Source organism: Mesoplodon densirostris, chromosome 2, assembly GCF_025265405.1.
Source record: "Mesoplodon densirostris isolate mMesDen1 chromosome 2, mMesDen1 primary haplotype, whole genome shotgun sequence".
Classification (NCBI taxonomy): domain Eukaryota; kingdom Metazoa; phylum Chordata; class Mammalia; order Artiodactyla; family Ziphiidae; genus Mesoplodon; species Mesoplodon densirostris.
Window position 1 is genome coordinate 161,627,121 of NC_082662.1, and position 19,253 is coordinate 161,646,373.

The window sequence follows — 19,253 nt, forward strand, 5'->3', positions numbered from 1 at the left end:
ATTTGTTAAACTGGCAACAAAAAAAAAAAAAAAGAGAGAGAGAGAAAGATGGACATTGCCAAGCATTGATAGAGATATGGGGACATCTTTTCCAGAGAGTATAGACTGGTGCAGAGATCACTCTAACAGCCCTTGGTCCAAATAAATATTCCCGTACTTAATGACCAACCAACCGTCCTTCTGGATATCAACCCAAAGACATTCTCACACAGTTTCACAAGGGAACATTTTCAAGAAAGCTCATCACAGTGTTGTTTTTGGTGGTGGAAATTTGAGGCAATCTTGGTGTCTAATCCTGGGGGAAAGATAGGTTGAAAGTGAAGAATTACCATCATGAAGGACTATGCAGTGAAAGAAATAACAGACTACATATGCCCACAGCTCCATAAACAAATGCTAAAAAAGTTATGGCTGAGTTTTTAAAAAGAAAGAAAAGATAGAAACAGGAGTGGAATCTGTAAATAACCCATTTGCATCAATTTAAAATTCATGCAAATAAAATGCATATTTTTAAGAATAATACATACAAAAAAGATAATCATTAAATACTTTAGAACACTTTCCTATGATGTGAGGCATAGGGATGGAGAATTGGTGTGGGAAACGGAGGAAAGAATGAAAGAAATTAAGCAAGAGACTAGCATGGACCTATGACAATAATGTGCATTCTGAAGAGTATGATTAACTCAAATATATCTATTTCTATACAACTCTATGTTTATCTATCTATCTATCTATCTTATCTTATCTATCTATCTATCTATCTATCTATCTATCTAGGGACATGGAAATTTCTACCACCAGGTAGGAGCACAGAATGGAATCATAGAATGTCCTTGTAGGAAGGGGTTGGTCAAGACTGAATTTTATATATTCTCCCCCTCTAGAAGGGCCTTCTTCAGACTCTAGCTTCTTAAAGGAGAGTCCATGTCAGTTCCAAAGGAAAAGAAAAAAAGGAAGAAAGGAAAAAAATGCAGACAATTGTGTAAAAACACAGACAATGGTGTAAAAAAATGCAGGTTCCTGGAGTTAGACAACCTCAGGAAAGAAAAAATAAAAGCAAGTACAAGATTAAATAATATATTTGCCATACCCCCAAAACAACACAAGTTCCGGGCAAATCAATTAGCTTGGCCCAAGTAGTCATGCTTTTCGATAATCATTGTGGAGACCAAAAATTGCAAGACAGACTAAACTTCAACTGAATTAGTGAAATATTTTGTTGTCAGGCAGAAATGCCTTCAAAGTGCTGTGGTATGTTCCTGGTTCACAGTTCATGTGGAGGAGGTTTGAAAACTCCTAGCAGAATGTAATCTTATGCTTTGTTTAATGTAAATTGCACAGGTTTTCCCCTTTGGGGTACCCAAGTAAAGAAAGGTGATTTTTCAGGAGTTTAAAATCCTGGAGGAGGAAAATTATTGTTCACCTAATGAATTTTACAAGAGAACACCAGCTGCATCTGACATAAGTAGACAGACACCCATACTAAGCAGATGGGTTGGTTTCTTCGGGGAAATGTTATAAACAGGAAAAAACAAACACCCTTCCCACACAAATTTTTTAAGATTTTCCTTTGGTATTTGTTTAATATCTTGATTAAAAATGTGGGTCACATGAAACTCTATGCCCAAACTGGAGATACTGAGTGTAAAAGTATCAGACATTAGATGGGAGAGTAGGCCCCATTCACCATAAGGGGGCTAAGATCAGAGATCATCACAAGTGACTCCCCACTGTCAAGTGAAGCAACGAATGCTCCAAAGAAAAATTCTAGGGCTCTCATTCATTCACTCAAAATACATCAAAGAGTAACTCATTCTCTAGGCACTGTTCTCTGAACTGTGAACAAGACTAGCAAAACCCTTTATATTCTAATGGGATCAGACAGACAAGAAATGTGTAAACAAGTAATTAGTAAGATAATTTCACATTATGTTAAGCACTGGGAAGAAAAAAAGATGGAAAGTAGCAATGGGAGAAAGAGAGGAGAAAGAGTGAGGGTGAGAATATGGGAAGGTATATTTTGGCAGTGGTGGGCTCCTCTCACTAGAGTGGTTAGAGGAGGTCCATCTGAGGAGTTGGCATTTTAGGTGGAACTGAATGGTGAAAGAATAGGATGATGGATAGCAAAGAGTGTTGTAGGGAGAGGGAAATAAATAAACCAGGAAAGAGAATGGCATATATGGGCATAGAAACAAAACCAGCATGGTTGAAGCACAGTGAGCAAGCTGGGGAGTGATAAAAGGTAATAATCAAAAGGAAGACAGGGGTAAAATTATGCAAAACCTTATAGGCTATGTGAAAGAGTTTAGACTTTTATTACAAGTGCAGAGCATTGTAAGTGGGGAGAGGGGTAACAGGATCTAATTTATACTTTGAAAGATCATTCTGGCTTCTAGGGGAAGGGAAAAAGAATAGAAGCAAGAAGACAAATTAGGAGGCTCTTACGGCAGTCCTGGTAAATGATGATGGTGGCTTGGGTTGAGATTCTACCAGGGGCAATAGTTACTTGTGATCTGACTCAGGATATCCTTGGAGGACTGGCTGATCAACTGGAATTGGTGTGTAAGGGAAGGAAGAAAACCAAGTACAAGTTAATTCTGAGATTTAATGTGTTACGCAGTCAAGTGGTGATGTCAACTAGGCAGCTGGATATAAGAGACAGGAGGTCTTTGGTGAGGCAGGAGCTGGAAAAATAATTAGAACTTTAACAGGAATGATTAGGAAGTGGGGGAGCTCTGATGAACTATTTTTTTTGGAGGAATTGAGAGTTGACAATACATCTTTTCAGCTTTTAGAAAATCTTTCCAAAATATATCTCTGCTGACCTGTCTCACACTTTCATAATGCAATACAGTATGTATACAATGCACATAACATGTCCAATGAATGCTTACTGATTAAGTGATTAATTAGTAGTTTATTATACTGATATTCTTTACCTTTCAATGTTGATTGAGAAAATGGGCTTACTGGGGCAATTTCCTCATCTATAAAATGAGTATAACAATATGTTCTTGCAGAGTTATCATGACTATCAGGCACATAGTAGGTATTAATGTGTAATAACTATTTTTAAAGATTGCATTCTAGTCAATGTAGATCTAACAGTAAGGCAATCCAAAGAATTGTTTCCCTGAATTGAAAGGGCTCCAATTGAAACTGCCTCAGGAAAAGTATTATTTCAGGAAATAATATATAATAGACAAGCATTTCCTTTCAGAATCAAGGAAATGGCTTCTGAGTAACCTGCATTTATTCAATTTTTGACTTGCATTGAACACCTGTATTGTTGGCTCCAAGAAGCCCAGTGCTAACATTTTTGATATGTATTTTTATTAGTCACGGTTTTCCAAAGAAACAGAACTAATAAAATACGTGTGTGTATCTATATCTATACCTATACTGTTCTCTCTTTCTCTCTCTATCTACTTATCGATCTATAGAGAAATTTATTTTATGGAGTTGGCTCGTGTGATTGTGGGGACCTTAAGAGTCTGAATTCTGTAGGGTAGGCCAGCAAGCTGGAGACCCAGAGAAGGGTTGGCGTTGCAGCTCAAGTCCAAAGACAGTCTGGAGGCAGAATTCCTTCTTCCTTAGGAGAGGTCAGTTTTTTTCTCCTAAGGCCTTCAACTGATTAGATGAGGCCCACCCATTTTATGGGGGATAATCTGCTTTACTCAAAGTCTACTGACTTACAAGCCTCTTAGATAGCCTCATCCACAAGAGGGCAGACAGCAGAAGCAAGAAGAACCACAATCCTGCAGCCTGTGGAACAAAAACCATATTCACAGAAAGATAGACAAGATGAAAAGGCAGAGGGCTATGTACCAGATGAAGGAACAAGATAAAATGCCAGAAAACAACTAAATGAAGTGGAGATAGGAAACCTACCAGAAAAAGAATTCAGAATAATGATAGTGAAGATGATCCAGGACCTCAGAAAAAGAATGGAGCCAAAGATTGAGAAGATGCAAGAAATGTTTAACAAAGACCTAGAAGAATTAAAGAACAAACAAACAATGATGAACAATACAATAAATGAAGTGAAAACTACACTAGAAGGAATCAATAACAGAATAACTGAGGCAGAAGAACAGATAAAAGACCTGGAAGAGAGAATGGTGAAATTCACTGCTGCAGGCAGAATAAAGAAAAAAAAACGAGGACTTCCGGTGAAGATGGCAGAACAGTAAGACGCGGAGATTACCTTCCTCCCCACAGATACACCAGAAATACAGCTACACATGGAACAACTCCTACAGAACACCTACTGTACGATGGCAGAAGACCTCAGACCTCCCAAAAGGCAAGAAACTCCCCACGTACCTGGGTAGGGCAAAGCGGAGAGATTCCCGCACAGAGGATCAGTGGCAACCAGCACTCACCAGCCCAAGAGGCTTGTCTGCTCGCCCGCTGCGGCAGGCAGCGCTGGGAGCTGAGGCTCAGGCTTCAGTCGGAGCGCAGGGAGAGGACTGGGGTTGGCAGGGTGAACACAGCCTGAAGGGGCTAATGTGCCACAGCTAGCCGGGAGGGAGTCCGGGAAAAAGTTTGGACCTGCCAAAGAGGCAAGAGACTTTTTCTTCCCTCTTTGTTTCCTGTTGCGCGAGGAGAGGGGATTAAGAGCGCTGCTTGGAGGAGCTCCAGAGACGGGCACGAGCCGCGGCTGAAAGCGCGGACCCCAGACATGGGCGTGGGATGCTGGGGCTGCTGCCGCCGCCACGAGGCCTGTGTACAAGCGCAGGTCACTGTCCACGCCCCCCTTCTGGGGAGCCTGTGCAGCCCGTCACTGCGGGGGTCCCGGGACCCAGGGACGGCTTCCCTGGGAGGACGCACGGCGCGCCTCGGGCTGGTGCAATGTCACGCCGGCCTCTGCCACTGCAGGCTCCACCCACACTCCGTGCCCCTCCCTGCCCCCTGGCCTGAGTGAGCCAGAGTCCGCGAAGCAGCTGCTCCTTTAACCCTGTCCTGTCTGAGCGAAGAACAGATGCCCTCCGGCGACCTACATGGAGAGGTGGGGCCAAATCCAAAGCTGAGACCCGGGAGCTGTGAGAACAAAGAAGAGAAAGGGAAATCTCTCCCAGCAGCCTCAGAAGCAGGGGATTAAAGCTCCACAATCAACTTGATGTACCCTGCATGTGTGAAATACATGAATAGACAACGAATCATCCCAAATTGAGGAGCCAGGAGTCAGGCTGTGCCTCTGAGGTGGGAGAGACAACTTCAGGACACTGGTCTACAAGAGACCTCCCAGCTCCACATAATATCAAATGGCAAAAATCTTCCAGAGATCTCCATCTCAACACCAGCACCCAGCTTCACTCAACGACCAGCAAGCTACAGTGCTGGACACCCTATGCCAAACAACTAGCAAGACAGGAACACAACCCCATCCATTAGCAGAGAGGCTGCCTAAAATCATAAAAAGTCCATAGACACCCCAAAATACACCACCAGACGTGGACCTGTCCACCAGAAAGACAAGATCAAGCCTCATCCACCAGAACACAGGCACTAGTACCCTCCACCAGGAAGCCTACACAACCCAATGAACCAACCTTAGCCACTGGGGACAGACACCAAAAACAACGGGAACTACGAACCTACAGCCTGCAAAAAGGAGACCCCAAACACAGTAAGATAAGAAAAATGAGAAGACAGAAAAACACACAGCAGGAGAAGGAGCAAGATAAAAACCTACCAGACCTAACAAATGAAGAGGAAATAGGCAGTCTACCTGAAAAAGAATTCAGAATAATGATAGTAAAGATGACCCAAGATTCTATTTCCAAGATCCAAAATCTTGGAAATAGAATAGACAAAATGCAAGAAACAGTTAACAAGGACCTACAAGAACTAAAGATGAATCAAGCATCAGTTAAAAACACAATAAATGAAATAAAAAATACTCTAGATGGGATCAATAGCAGAATAACTGAGGCAGAAGAACGGATAAGTGAGGTGGAAGATAAAATAGTGGAAATAACTGCTGCAGAGCAAAATAAAGAAAAAAGAATGAAGAGAACAGAGGACAGTCTCAGAGACCTCTGGGACAACATTAAACGCACCAACATTCGAATTATAGGGGTTCCAGAAGAAGAAGAGAAAAAGAAAGGGACTGAGAAAATATTTGAAGAGATTATAGTTGAAAACTTCCCTAATATGGGAAAGGAAATAGTTAATCAAGTCCAGGAGGCACAGAGAGTCCCATACAGAATAAATCCAAGGAGAAATATGCCAAGACACATATTAATCAAACTGTCAAAAATTAAACACAAAGAAATCATATTAAAAGCAGCAAGGGAAAAACAACAAATAACACAAAAGGGAATCCCCATCAGGTTAACAGCTGATCTCTCAGCAGAAACTCTACAAGCCAGAAGGGAGTGGCAGGACATAATTAAAGTGATGAAGGAGAGAAACCTGAAACCAAGATTACTCTATCCAGCAAGGATCTCATTCAGATTTGATGGAGAAATTAAAACCTTTACAGACAAGCAAAAGCTGAGAGAGTTCAGCACCACCAAACCAGCTTTACAACAAATGCTAAAGGAACTTCTCTAGGCAAGAAACACAACAGAAGGAAAATACCTACAATAACGAACCCAAAACAATTAAGGAAATGGGAATAGGAACATACATATCAATAATTACCTTAAATGTAAACGGACTAAATGCTCCCACCAAAAGACACAGATTGGCTGAATGGATAGAAAAACAAGACCCATATATATGCTGTCAACAAGAGACCCACTTCAGACCTAGAGACACATACAGATTGAAAGTAAGGGGATGGAAAAAGATATTCCATGCGAATGGAAACCAAAAGAAAGCTGGAGTAGCAATTCTTATATCAGACAAAATAGACTTTAAAATAAACACTATTAGAAGAGACAAAGAAGGACACTACATAATGATAAAGGGATCGATCCAAGAAGAAGATATAACAATTGTAAATATTTATGCACCCAACATAGGAGCACCTCAATACATAAGGCAAATACTAACAGCCATAAAAGGGGAAATCGACAGTAACACACTCATAGTAGGGGACTTTAACACCCCACTTTCACCAATGGACAGATCATCCAAAATGAAAATCAATAAGGAAACACAAGCTTTAAATGATACATTAAACAAGATGGACTTAATTGATATTTATAGGACATTCCATCCAAAAACAACAGAATACACATTTTTCTCAAGTGCTCATGGAATATTCTCCAGGATAGATCATATCTTGGGTCACAAATCAAGCCTTGGTAAATTTAAGAAAATAGAAATTGTATCAAGTATCTTTTCCGACCACAATGCTATGAGACTAGACATCAATTACAGGAAAAGATCTGTAAAAAATACAAACACATGGAGGCTAAACAATACACTACTCAATAACAAAGTGATCACTGAAGAAATCAAAGAGGAAATGAAAAAAATACCTAGAAACAAATGACAATGGAGACACGACAAACCAAAACCTATGGGACACAGCAAAAGCAGTTCTAAGGGGCAAGTTTATAGCAATACAATCCCACCTTAAGAAACAGGAAACATCTTGAGTAAACAACCTGACCCTGCACCTAAAGCAATTAGAGAAAGAAGCACAAAAAAACCCCAAAGTTAGCAGAAGGAAAGAAATCCTAAAGATCAGATCAGAAATAAATGAAAAAGAAATGAAGGAAATGATTGCAAAGATCAATAAAACAAAAAGCTGGTTCTTTGAGAAGATAAACAAAATTGATAAACCATTAGCTAGACTCATCAAGAAAAAAAGGGAGAACACACAAATCAATAGAATTAGAAATGAAAAAGGAGAAGTAACAACTGACACTGCAGAAATACAAAAGATCATGAGAGATTACTATAAGAAACTCTATGCCAATAAAATGAACAACCTGGAAAAAACAGAGAAATTCTTAGAAATGCACAACCTGCCAGGACTGAATCAGGAAGAAATAGAAAATATGAATAGACCAATCACAAGCACTGAAATTGAAACTGTGATTAAAAATCTTCCAACAAACAAAAGCCCAGGACCAGATGGCTTCACAGGCAAATTCTAGCAAACATTTAGAGAAGAGCTAACACCTATCCTTCTCAAACTCTTCCAAAATATAGCAGAGGGAGGAACACTCCCAAACTCATTCTATGAGGCCACCATCACCTTGATACCAAAACCAGACAAGGATGTCACAAAGAAAGAAAACTACAGGCCAATATCACTGATGAACATAGATGCAAAAATCTTCAACACAATACTAGCAAACAGAATGCAACAGCACACTGAAAGGATCATACACCATGATCAAGTGGGGTTTATTCCAGGAATGCAAGGATTCTTCAATATATGCAAATCAATCAACATGATACACCATATTAACAAACTGAAGGAGAAAAACTATATGATCATCTCAATAGATGCAGAAAAAGCTTTCAACAAAATTCAACACCCATTTATGATAAAAACTCTCCAGAAAGTAGGCATAGAGGGAACCTACCTCAACATAATAAAGGCCATATATGATAAACCCACAGCCAACATCTTTCTCAGTGGTGAAAAACTGAAACCAGTTCCTCTAAGTTCAGGAACAAGAAGAGGTTGCCCACTCTCACCACTGTTACTCAACATAGTTTTGGAAGTTTTAGGCACAGTAATCAGAGAAGAAAAAGAAATAAAAGGAATCCAAATTGGAAAAGAAGAAGTGACACTGTCACTGTTTGCAGATGATATGATACTGTACATAGAGAATCCTAAAGATGCTACCAGAAAAATACTAGAGCTAATCAATGAATTTGGTAGAGTAGAAGGATACAAAATTCATGCACATAAATCTCTTGCATTCCTATACACTAATGATGAAAAATCTAAAAGAGAAATTAAGGAAACACTCCCATTTACCATTCCAACAAAATGAATAAAATACATAGGCATAAACCTACCTAGGGAGACAAAAGACCTCTATGCAGAAAACTGTAAGACAGTGATGAAAGAAATTAAAGATGATACAAACAGATGGAGAAATGTGCCATGTTCTTGGATTGGAAGAATCAATATTGTGAAAATGACTATACTATCCAAAGCAATCTACAGATTCAGTGCAATCCCTATCAAATTACCAATGGCATTTTTTACAGAACTAGAACAAAAAATCTTAAAATTTGTATGGACAAACAATAGACCCTGAATCGCCAAAGCAGTCTTGAGGGAAAAAAAATGGAGCCTGAGAAAGCAGACTCCCTGACTTCAGACTATACTACAAAGCTACAGTAATCAAGACAATATGGTACTGGCACAAAAACAGAAATATAGATCAATGAAACAGGATAGAAAGCCCAGAGGTAAACCCATGCACCTATGGTCAACTAATCTATGACAGAGGAGGCAAGGATATACAATGTAGAAAAAGTCTGTTCAATAAGTGGTGCTGGGAAAACTGGACAGCTACATGTAAAAGAATGAAATTAGAACACCCCCTAACACCATACAGAAAAATAAACTCAAAATGGATTAGAGAGCTACATGTAAGACTGGACACTGAAAACATAAGAAGAACACTCTTTGACATAAATCACAGCAAGATATTTTTTGATTCACCTACTAGAGTAATGGAAATAAAAATAAACAAATGGGACCTAATGAAACTTAAAAGCTTCTGCAAAGCAAAGGAAACTACAAACAAGACAAAAAGACAACCCCCAGAATGGGAGAAAATATTTGCAAATGTATCAATGGACAAAGGATTAATCTCCAAAATATATAAGCAGCTCATGCAGCTCAATATTAAAGAAACAAACAACCCAATCCAAAAATGGGCAGAAGACCTAAATAGACATTTCTCCAAAGAAGACATACAGATGGCCAAGAAGCACATGAAAAGCTGCTCAACATCACTAATTATTAGAGAAATGCAAATCAAAACTACAATGAGGTATCACCTTACACCAATTAGAATGGGCATCATCAGAAAATCTACAAACAACAAATGCTGGAGAGGGTGTGGAGAAAAGGGAACCCTCTTGCACTGTTGGTGGGAATGTAAATTGATACAGCCACTATGGAGAACACTATGGAGGTTCCTTAAAGAACTAAAAATACAATTATAATATGACCCAGCAATCCCACTACTGGGTATATACCCAGAGAAAACTATAATTCAAAGATACATGCACCCCAATGTTCACTGTAGCACTAGTTACAATAGACAGGTCACAGAAGCAACCTAAATGCCCTTCAACAGACAGATGAATGGATAAAGAAGATGTGGTACATATATAAAATGGAATATTACTCAGCCATAAAAAGGAACGAAATTGAGTAATTTGTAGAGATGTGGATTGACCTAGAGACTGTCATACAGAGTGAAGTAAGTCAGAAAGAGAAAAACAAATATTGTATATTAACACATGTATGTGGAACCTAGAAAAATGGTACAGATGAACTGGTTTGCAGGGCAGAAATAGAGACACAGATGTGGAGAACAAACATATGGACACCAAGGGGAGCACACAGCACCTGATACCACAAATACCTTTAGGAGATCCAGGCTGTAGATCCCAGAAGCCAAAATAAATATTAAATGCCATGATTATGTGTGCCTTCCACCTAGTTCTTGATTTGTCATGGGCCTGTATCTCTCACTTATTTTCTAGTCCCTTGGTCTTCCCTGGGCCAAAGTCCAGAGATCGTTGCTTTTTTTGAGAGAAACTACCAAACTCACTGACTTTGGCCTTTCCTTGTGCTAATTTTCAGTTTGAATGTTTGCTTTGGCCACAGAGATTTAGTCCAGTTTACCAACTACTTTTATGATACAACCTAGAGTTTAGTCCAGATTGGTAGCTGGCTCCAGCTACACCCTAGCTACTAACTCAACAGCTGTCAAGTTCCAAGGAAGCTTCCAGTAGAACTGGATAAAATGACTTAATGCTATGCTGTCAAACCACACCCTTCCTCAGTTTACACTGCAGTGTAAACTGATTACAAAGTTAGTTTTTGTGCTTTCCTTTGAGGCAGCTTGACACTTGCCACAAAAAACAAAGCCAGATGTTTTTAAGGATTTGATCCCTCTCCAGCCATCTGTGTGCCAGTTGTAAACTCAAAGGCATCTGCCTTTAAAACTTGAATTCTGGTGACGCAAGTCATATAAATTCGAGAGTGTGTAGGTCCAAATAGGCCTATGTCTGTAATAATCACTCATTAAATATTTCTTGGGAGAACATATTTTTATAATGCTTCTTACCATTTTCCCACTATTATTTCATTCACTCAATCACTCAATTATTGATCAAATATTTACTGAGTTCTTACTATGTGACAGGGACTGTTCTAGATATAGGGAATATATCAGGGAACAAAAGAGACAAAAATTCCTGCCCTCCTGGAGCTTTCACCCCTTATTATGGTAGGGGTGAAGCAATAAATACCTTGGCATATTATATATTATTATAAATGGGCATGATTGATATAAACAAAAATAAAGTAGGAAAGGAGATAAAGAGGTTGGGGTCAGAGGAGGGATAAAGTTGATTAGGGTACCTCTATGCTAAAATGCTGGGAGATTAGGAAGAACTGATGAAATAAGACTGAGAAAGAATAGCAAGTGAGGGAAGAGGAAAACAAGGGATGTGTGGTTTTGGTAGTCAAGAAGATAAGAACTGAGAACTGATTTACGGACATGGAGGCTATTTGTTACTTGACAAGAGCAGTTCCACTGGAGTGACAGAAGGAAAAGCCTGATTGGACTTATTTAAGAAATAATGGGAGAAGCATATGAAAAAGTTCAACAGCATCAGTCTGCAAGAAAATGCAAATTAATATCATAATGAGATACCAGTATCTCCCACCAGACTGTATTAAATTAAAAAGATAGTAATATCAGGTGTTGGTGAGAATATGGAGATTTACATTGTTGGTGGCCATGTAAATTGGCAAAGCCACTTTGGAAAATTAACTGGCAGTATCTTTTGAACTGAACGTGATCCTGACACAATTCCACTCCTGGCTATATACCCAATAGAAACGAGTGCTTGTGTGCAGCAAAATATGTATAAGAATGTTCAAAGTAGCTTTAACAATGATAACAAAAAGTTGGAAGCAATCCAAATATTCATCCATAGAATGGACAAACTGTGGTATATTCATACAACATCATATAAGAGATGAAAAAGAATGAACCACTGCCATCCTCAACAATACAGATGAATCTCACAGAAATAATTTTGCATGAAAAAAGCTAGACACAAAAGAAGGTATACTGTGTGGTTAATATAATATTCAGAAACAGGTAAAAATTAATCTATGGTGATAGAGTAGAAAATAGGTACTACCTTTGAGGAGGTAGTGACCAGAAAGGGGCATGAGGGAGCCTATCTTAAGGACTGGTATAATTCTAATTTTAACCAGAGTCATGCTTAAGTGCTATACACTTAAGATCTGTGCATTTTATTGTATGTAAGTCATACAACAATTAAAAAAAAGAGTTTAGAAGGAGAATTAAGAAAAGGGAGTAGGGGGCTTCCCTGTTGGCACAGTGGTTAAGAATCCGCCTGCCAGGGGACAGGGGACACGGGTTTGAGCCCTGGTCTGGGAAGATCCCACATGCCGCAGAGCAACTAAGCCCGTGCGCCATAACTACTGAGCCCACGTGCCACAACTACTGAAGCCCACATGCCTAGAGCCCATGCTCTGCAACAAGAGAAGTCACCGCAATGAGAAGCCTGTGCACCGCAATGGAGAGTAGCCCCTGCTCGCCACAACTAGAGAAAAGCCTGCGTGCAGCAACAAAGACCCAATGCAGCCAAAAATAAAAAATAAATTAATTTAAAAAAGAAAAGAAAAGGGAGTAGGGACGACTTTTTTGTTACTTCCCCAACACCGACATAAAGTCCTAAGCACATAGAATCTTAGAGTGGGAAAGGATTTACAGATCATCCTGTCCAAACTCCTTCCATAGTCGCCTGTGAGGCATACTGCTTTCCTGCAGATTTGTGTCTGGATATATGCCTTTGGGAATTGATCACTTTTCTACTTGTCTGCACATTATTTTGGTTGACTCATTTGATTATCATAGTATGGCAGCCAAGAGACAAAGTGCAGCAAAATAGATTTAGGGTAAACTTAAGGAATGACTCCCTTAAGAATCAAGGATACTAAAGCATGTGTTCCATGTGGAGATGGGTAACTGTGACCAACTCACACCTTATATTTAATGAAAAGAACCACCATCTCTGAGTTTAGAAGGCATATTTCAGGTGGAAGGAAAGGCACGTGCCAATACAAATCCCAAATTATTCCAAACTGGGAGTTTCTCCACATTTGAAAAACACACATAAATCTTTTGAGCTTCAATGGGATCGTTTAAATGCTTTTAGGTAAGCTGCTGGAAAGATAACATACACACGAATTGTCAAAGTAATGTCATACACCTAGCTGAACCACTCAACTTGTTCAGAGGCTGCATTTCAGCTTGTCCTAGTGAGGAGACTTTTACCCTTTGTATTGATTTGGAAATAGCTAATGACACAGCATAGACCAAGCCCGCTCTCCCTTGAAGCCCAGACAACTTCCAGAGCTATATCTTTCCTTGCCAAAGAGCACTCCCTGAGCCACGTGAAGCTTCCTGGCGAGGTCCTCAACAGTGCGATGTGGCAACAGCAGTAGTGACAGGAACCGATGAATTGGGAGAAGGAGTTTGCTGGGCTAGAGGGAATCTTCCTCCTGCTTTCTCCCCTGGGCACACCAAGACCATGTAGTAAGGGAAATCTACTCTTCCCTGCAGAAAATACAAATTCTAAGGGGGTGGAAACTGGTTGTGGAGCAGTTAGCATGGCAGAGGTAAAGCTGTTCATTTTGTGGGAAGAAGTTGGAGCAGGGAATGGAGAGCAGAGTCAGGGAAATCTGCCCTGCTGACTGCAATCCACGCTGTAGGAAATTACATAATTGAGATTTCATAAGCACCTAGGTTGCTGAAGCCAATGCTGTTCACCCCCTAGGACGTGAGTCATAACTTCACACACAGACACACACACACACCAATCTAGATGATAACATCCTTTGGGGATCATGAATTTCAGGCCCTCCTGATATTAGAAGATGGGATGATAGTAGAAATAATTACAAGATTAAACAGCCTTCAGAACCAACCAGTGCCACAAGAGATGCACATAAATGGTAATTTAGAGATCAAAATAATGCTCGCACGCAGCATACACTGTAAGTTTTCATTACCTGTGATGACTGAGAAATGAATAGATGTTGGCTAGTAGGCCTTTTAAAATTAAACTCAGATAAACTTTAAAAAAGTCTTAAAATAATATATTTTAAATTTTCAACTACTAAATTAGAAAGTAGATTTAATGATAATTAACAAAGTTTGGTTAAAGTGTGGGGAAATGGAGATTCCCAAGAGAATGTAAATTTGTATACATTTTTCTGTAGATCAGTTTGGCAATATGTACTAAAAATCTCAAAATATAAATTTCATTTACCAGTAATTGTAATTTTAGGAATTTTTAAGGATATCACTAGTACTGTTTTCAGAGACTGTGCTCTTCATACAATGAGATAATATATCAGCATTAAAAATAATGTTTTAAAGAGTACATTTGTTGACATGGAAATGTGGAAATTTGTTCAAGGTATACTGATGAGTGGGAAAAAATATATGTAAAAGCATTAAAATACAGTGTGAATAGTATGACCTTATTTTGTAAATAAATGTGTAAACAGTTGCACACACATAGAAAAAATCAGATAAACTTTTTATAAATAGTATGCATCTCAAAATTATTTCTGTTGATAAGCTCCAAATTTTTTTATGGGTATGACTTAAGGAGTTAGCTAGAAATAAAGCAAAAAGAGAGACAAAGTAATGTAACTTAAGGCTTATTATTAAATGTCTAAGGCACCAGATAAGTGTTTCTCAATCTAATGTATGGATATTAGAATTGCTAGGGATATTCTGATTTATTGGGTCTGGCCCCCATCTAAACTGGTATTGTTAAAGCTTCCCAGGTGATTTTAATGTGCAGCCACAGTTGGGATCTAACGCATTAGGTGCAGTGGTTCTCACAGTGTGGTTCCTGGACCAGCAACATCAACATCCCCTGAGAACTTGTTAAAAAGGCAAATTATTGGTTCCCACCCTAGGCTTACTGAATCAGAAACTCTGAGAGTGGCTGGGCCCAGCAGTTTATGGTTTAACAAGTCCTCCAGGTGATTTTGATGCAGCCTAAAGTATGAGAAACACTGCCTCAGGGGATCATCAGAAATAGTGCCATCAGTTTCAGGTGATCAACCACAGGAAACCTAACTTAAAGAGGCCTGCTCAGAGCTCTACATGATAGTAGATGGATCTATTCTAGGAGTCAGCATACATATAAATTTCCAAAATTCAAAAAATTAAGTTGGGAAAGGAAGTTTTCTTTGTGCTGATGCACATACATAGGCAGTGATTTTCCAAAGCAGGCTAAACTGACACACGTGAGAAAGCTTTGCTTTCACGGAACACATGGTTACATGTTTCCAGTGCCTGGAAGTGTTGTTCAGCTGCTGCTACTGAAGATCCTTTCCCACGGTAATACACCCTCCACGTTACAACCAAAGGAATATTTTCCACTTGCAACACTGATCATACCACCTCCATTTCCAGACTTAAAAACCTCAAGACTTGACCTTGCCCAGATGCCAAGATTCCCAACATGGCTTAGAAGGTCCCACACATTCTGATCCCCACCCACTGCCCCATCGTTTTTTCATAGGATGTTCCTTTGTGAGTTCAGAGTTTTGGCTACATTGGCCTTCTTTCTGTCCTATGGACTCCCACCCATCCCTCCGGCCACATTCTTTTCACATAATGTACCCCATGCTGAGAGCACTCTCTCCTCTTGTCTGTGTCTATTTAATTCCTGCTCATTCTTCAAATCTCAGTCATCACCTCTACAAGGCAACCTTCCCCAACCCCACTGACCAGGTCACTTCCCTCTTTGATATGTTTGAACAGCACATACTCTTTCCTTCAGAGGACTCCTCATAAGTGTGATCTTGCATTTAGCTGTGAGACTCCTTGACTCCTATTTCCCCCACCATTTGGTCAGCTCCACATGGGAAAGCTCTCTTTCATATCCCTGGCATACAGCCGGCACAGGGCTTGGCATATAGCAAGGGCACAAGAACACTTTTAATGAGTGGATGACTGGATGGATAGATAAATGAATAAATGAATAGTAGTTTGGCTATATTGATAGTATTTCCTACTGTTCAAGTTGTTGACAGTGGCCATTGACTTGCATTACACCATCCACATCCCTTATTCGAGGTCCATACAATCTCATAGGAAGGGAAAGAAGGACATTCTGAAATTATGCCTTTTGTGTATCGCCACAGTTTTGGGTCTTGAGATTGACTTGAGGGAGAAAACTGCACTAGAAGCCAAGTGTCTTTCTTAGCTATGACTCTGTCTCTATCAGCCTGTATGCACTAGCTTTGCCACAGTGAATTGTATGTGACCCATTTACTGCTTGCTGGCACCATACTAGCAGGCTCTGCCCATCAATTTCTCCTATCTGAACTTGTTTTGACAAGTTTAAACTTTACATACCAAGAGCCTAAAACATTACTGAAGTCAAAATAGGCATTTAACGTGTGGAGAAAGATTTGTGTGAGAGCAGAGCTTTGGCCTATGTAGCTATAAGGACGTCGATTGTACTGGCAGTCCAATCCAGTTGAGGGGACAAAGGGAGTTCCCCCCTGAGGTAGTGGTCAGACTAGTCAATAGCAATAGTGGATGCAAAGAGAGAATGAAATTCTATATTTAAAGCACTGAGGGAAAAGAAATTTGGACTAAGAATTTTATATCAAGTTACATTTTCATTCAAAAAATTGTCTTAATAAAAAAGAGGCATACACAGCCTCAGGTTTACCTCATAATGATATTACCTTGAATATACTTTTGGAGAAAGTTCTAAATAAGAGAAAATTCTAAATAAGAGAAACCAGGAACTGCTGTAAGAGAGGAGAAAATAAGGTGATCAAATATCTGGGTAAACCTTACTGTTCTCTTTTGGAAAACGTAGAACCGGAGAAAAGCAAAAAGGGAAGTATCTAATCCAGAACTAAAATTTAGACAACATGATAGATGAATATGGTGACAAAACAATACATTTTAATGCAAGATAAAAGTATTGAAACATGAAGCAACTAATGAAGATATATGAACATGTGTATGAATGTTATAAGAAAAATATACAGTATACAACATTTAAGATAGCAGAAGAAAACACAATCTATTCGCTGGGATGCAGGAAAGGAGAATAAAGAAATTAAAGGAAGCTATGAAAATGAATAAAGATGAATACTCTGGGCTGCTCAAGAATAGTGAATTGGGATTTGGCAGCAGCTTGGGGAAGAGGCAGAATTAAAAGACATTTTGTTTTGGAGGACAAACCCTCAGTGACCTCAACGTTATTATTCACCTTTTCCTTTCTGATCTGATCATCTGTTCTTACACAGCCATTGTGTAATCAAATGAAGCTATTTGGAAACTAGACATTTTGTTTCCCCTGGCCTGGGTCTCAGGGAATGTCTTGAAAGTCTGGCCAGCTCTTAAATCTCAAATCAGGGAGCTGGCTGTCAGAGACAAATGGCGGGCCAGGCTAATAAGCATCACAACAACTGGTGTAAGGTTGCCAGACACAAGGTCTCTCCATGGGGTCTGTTCCCTGTTCTAGCAACTAGATAAATGAGCTCTTTGAAATGTGCAGCAACCATACTTGTCAACTAGTCACAAAAATTGGGGCCAGAAGAGCCTTAAGAGGCAAAAGTCTCTGAGCACTGTAAGTTTATATATATTTGACTTTCAGTATAGAACCCCAAATATTTGACTTTGATGGTAAATTTGAAATTAGGGAGGATTAGCTTGCATGGCAAGGAATTCACTTCCTAGGTTGGATTAGTTTGTGTGAACATTAATCACTTTCCTCAAATATTCCAATTTCAAAGGGATAGATTGAGCTCCCACTTTCTCAAGATAGAATGGTAACAAGGTACACATGTGTTTTCAGTGTGAGAAAATCCTCTGTACTAATTTCCCTCATTGTTTTCCAAATGAAGTGCATCTTCCCTGGCTTAATGGAACATTAACTGAGCCTAAAATGCCTCCGTTCTGGAGGAAATGTCCAGTGAGCAGTGAATCTTGATGCTTTCATGAGGGGAAGGAGGCATTTTAATAAAGCCAGTTCCAGGGTCAGAGGGAGGAACATTTCAGAGTGGAACGCCTTCTAACATTCAACAGGGAGCAACGGGAAGTTCACATTCATGATTCTTCATTCCCAGGATAAGGAATCATGAGTGTACACACTCTCTGCCAGCATGCACAACTAGCCCTCTCCAGGGAAAAAAGAAACAAATGAAAGAATTTAGAAAGGGAATTTTAGGGCCAACCATTTAATTCCCATTAAACACAAGTTTTCTTAGGTTCTGGGAGCACAGATTAAATAGCATTCAAACACATTTCTCTAAGTTTTTCAAGGTCATAGTTTTCTCGAGAAAATTACTGACTGTCTTATCCTGCCTCCCTAATTTTTTAGGACTCCTAGGAATTTCTAAATTTTAGGATGAGTATGGCTTTTAGCATTCCCCACTTCAACCAGAAAAGTCTGACTCAATTTGAATTCCACTGAAACTGATTTCTCTTAACCTGCCACCTAGGCATGTACCCTCAAGTATTCAAAACCTTAAAGAATTTTAAAAACTTTTCTCTCTGATGGAGGCAAGTCAACTTTCCTAGCTTCACATTTTAGTTCTACCACATTCCTCAAATTCCATTCTGCTGATTGTTCATATCCAGAACTGTGCCCCTTGGTGTGCTCATTCTAATGCTCAGATGATCTGTGGGCTCAGCCTGTGTTTCCCCCGGCAGAAAATGATGGAATGAATCTCAGAGCTGGAAAAGACCTGGAAAGATATCTGTTTCTTGGTTCAGCCCTGTTACCAGACAAATTAACACCTAGCCCAATCTAGGCAAACGTGTGTTTAAAATGACGGACAGAAAATGATGCCAGTTGGACTGTTGCCCCAAGTACTTTGTTTACTATCAAAGTACATCTGACAGCACTTCTCTCATGCTGCTGCTTCTTCCTGCCCTTGCTCTCCATCAGATCACCAAGGTTATAACTGCCCCACCTGGGGCCTGAAATCACAAGCCACCAAGCCTTGTCCTCACATTCTTTCTTCCCTTCCTCTGAGCCTTGAAGGGTGG

At 39.6% G+C, this 19,253-nt stretch overlaps 1 long non-coding RNA gene across 1 annotated transcript in view; it reads right to left on the reverse strand.

Moving 5' to 3' along the window:
• Positions 1-19,253, reverse strand: part of LOC132484567 (uncharacterized) — a 270,284-nt gene that overhangs the window by 56,903 nt on the left and 194,128 nt on the right. The gene's annotated exons all lie outside the window — the stretch shown is intronic.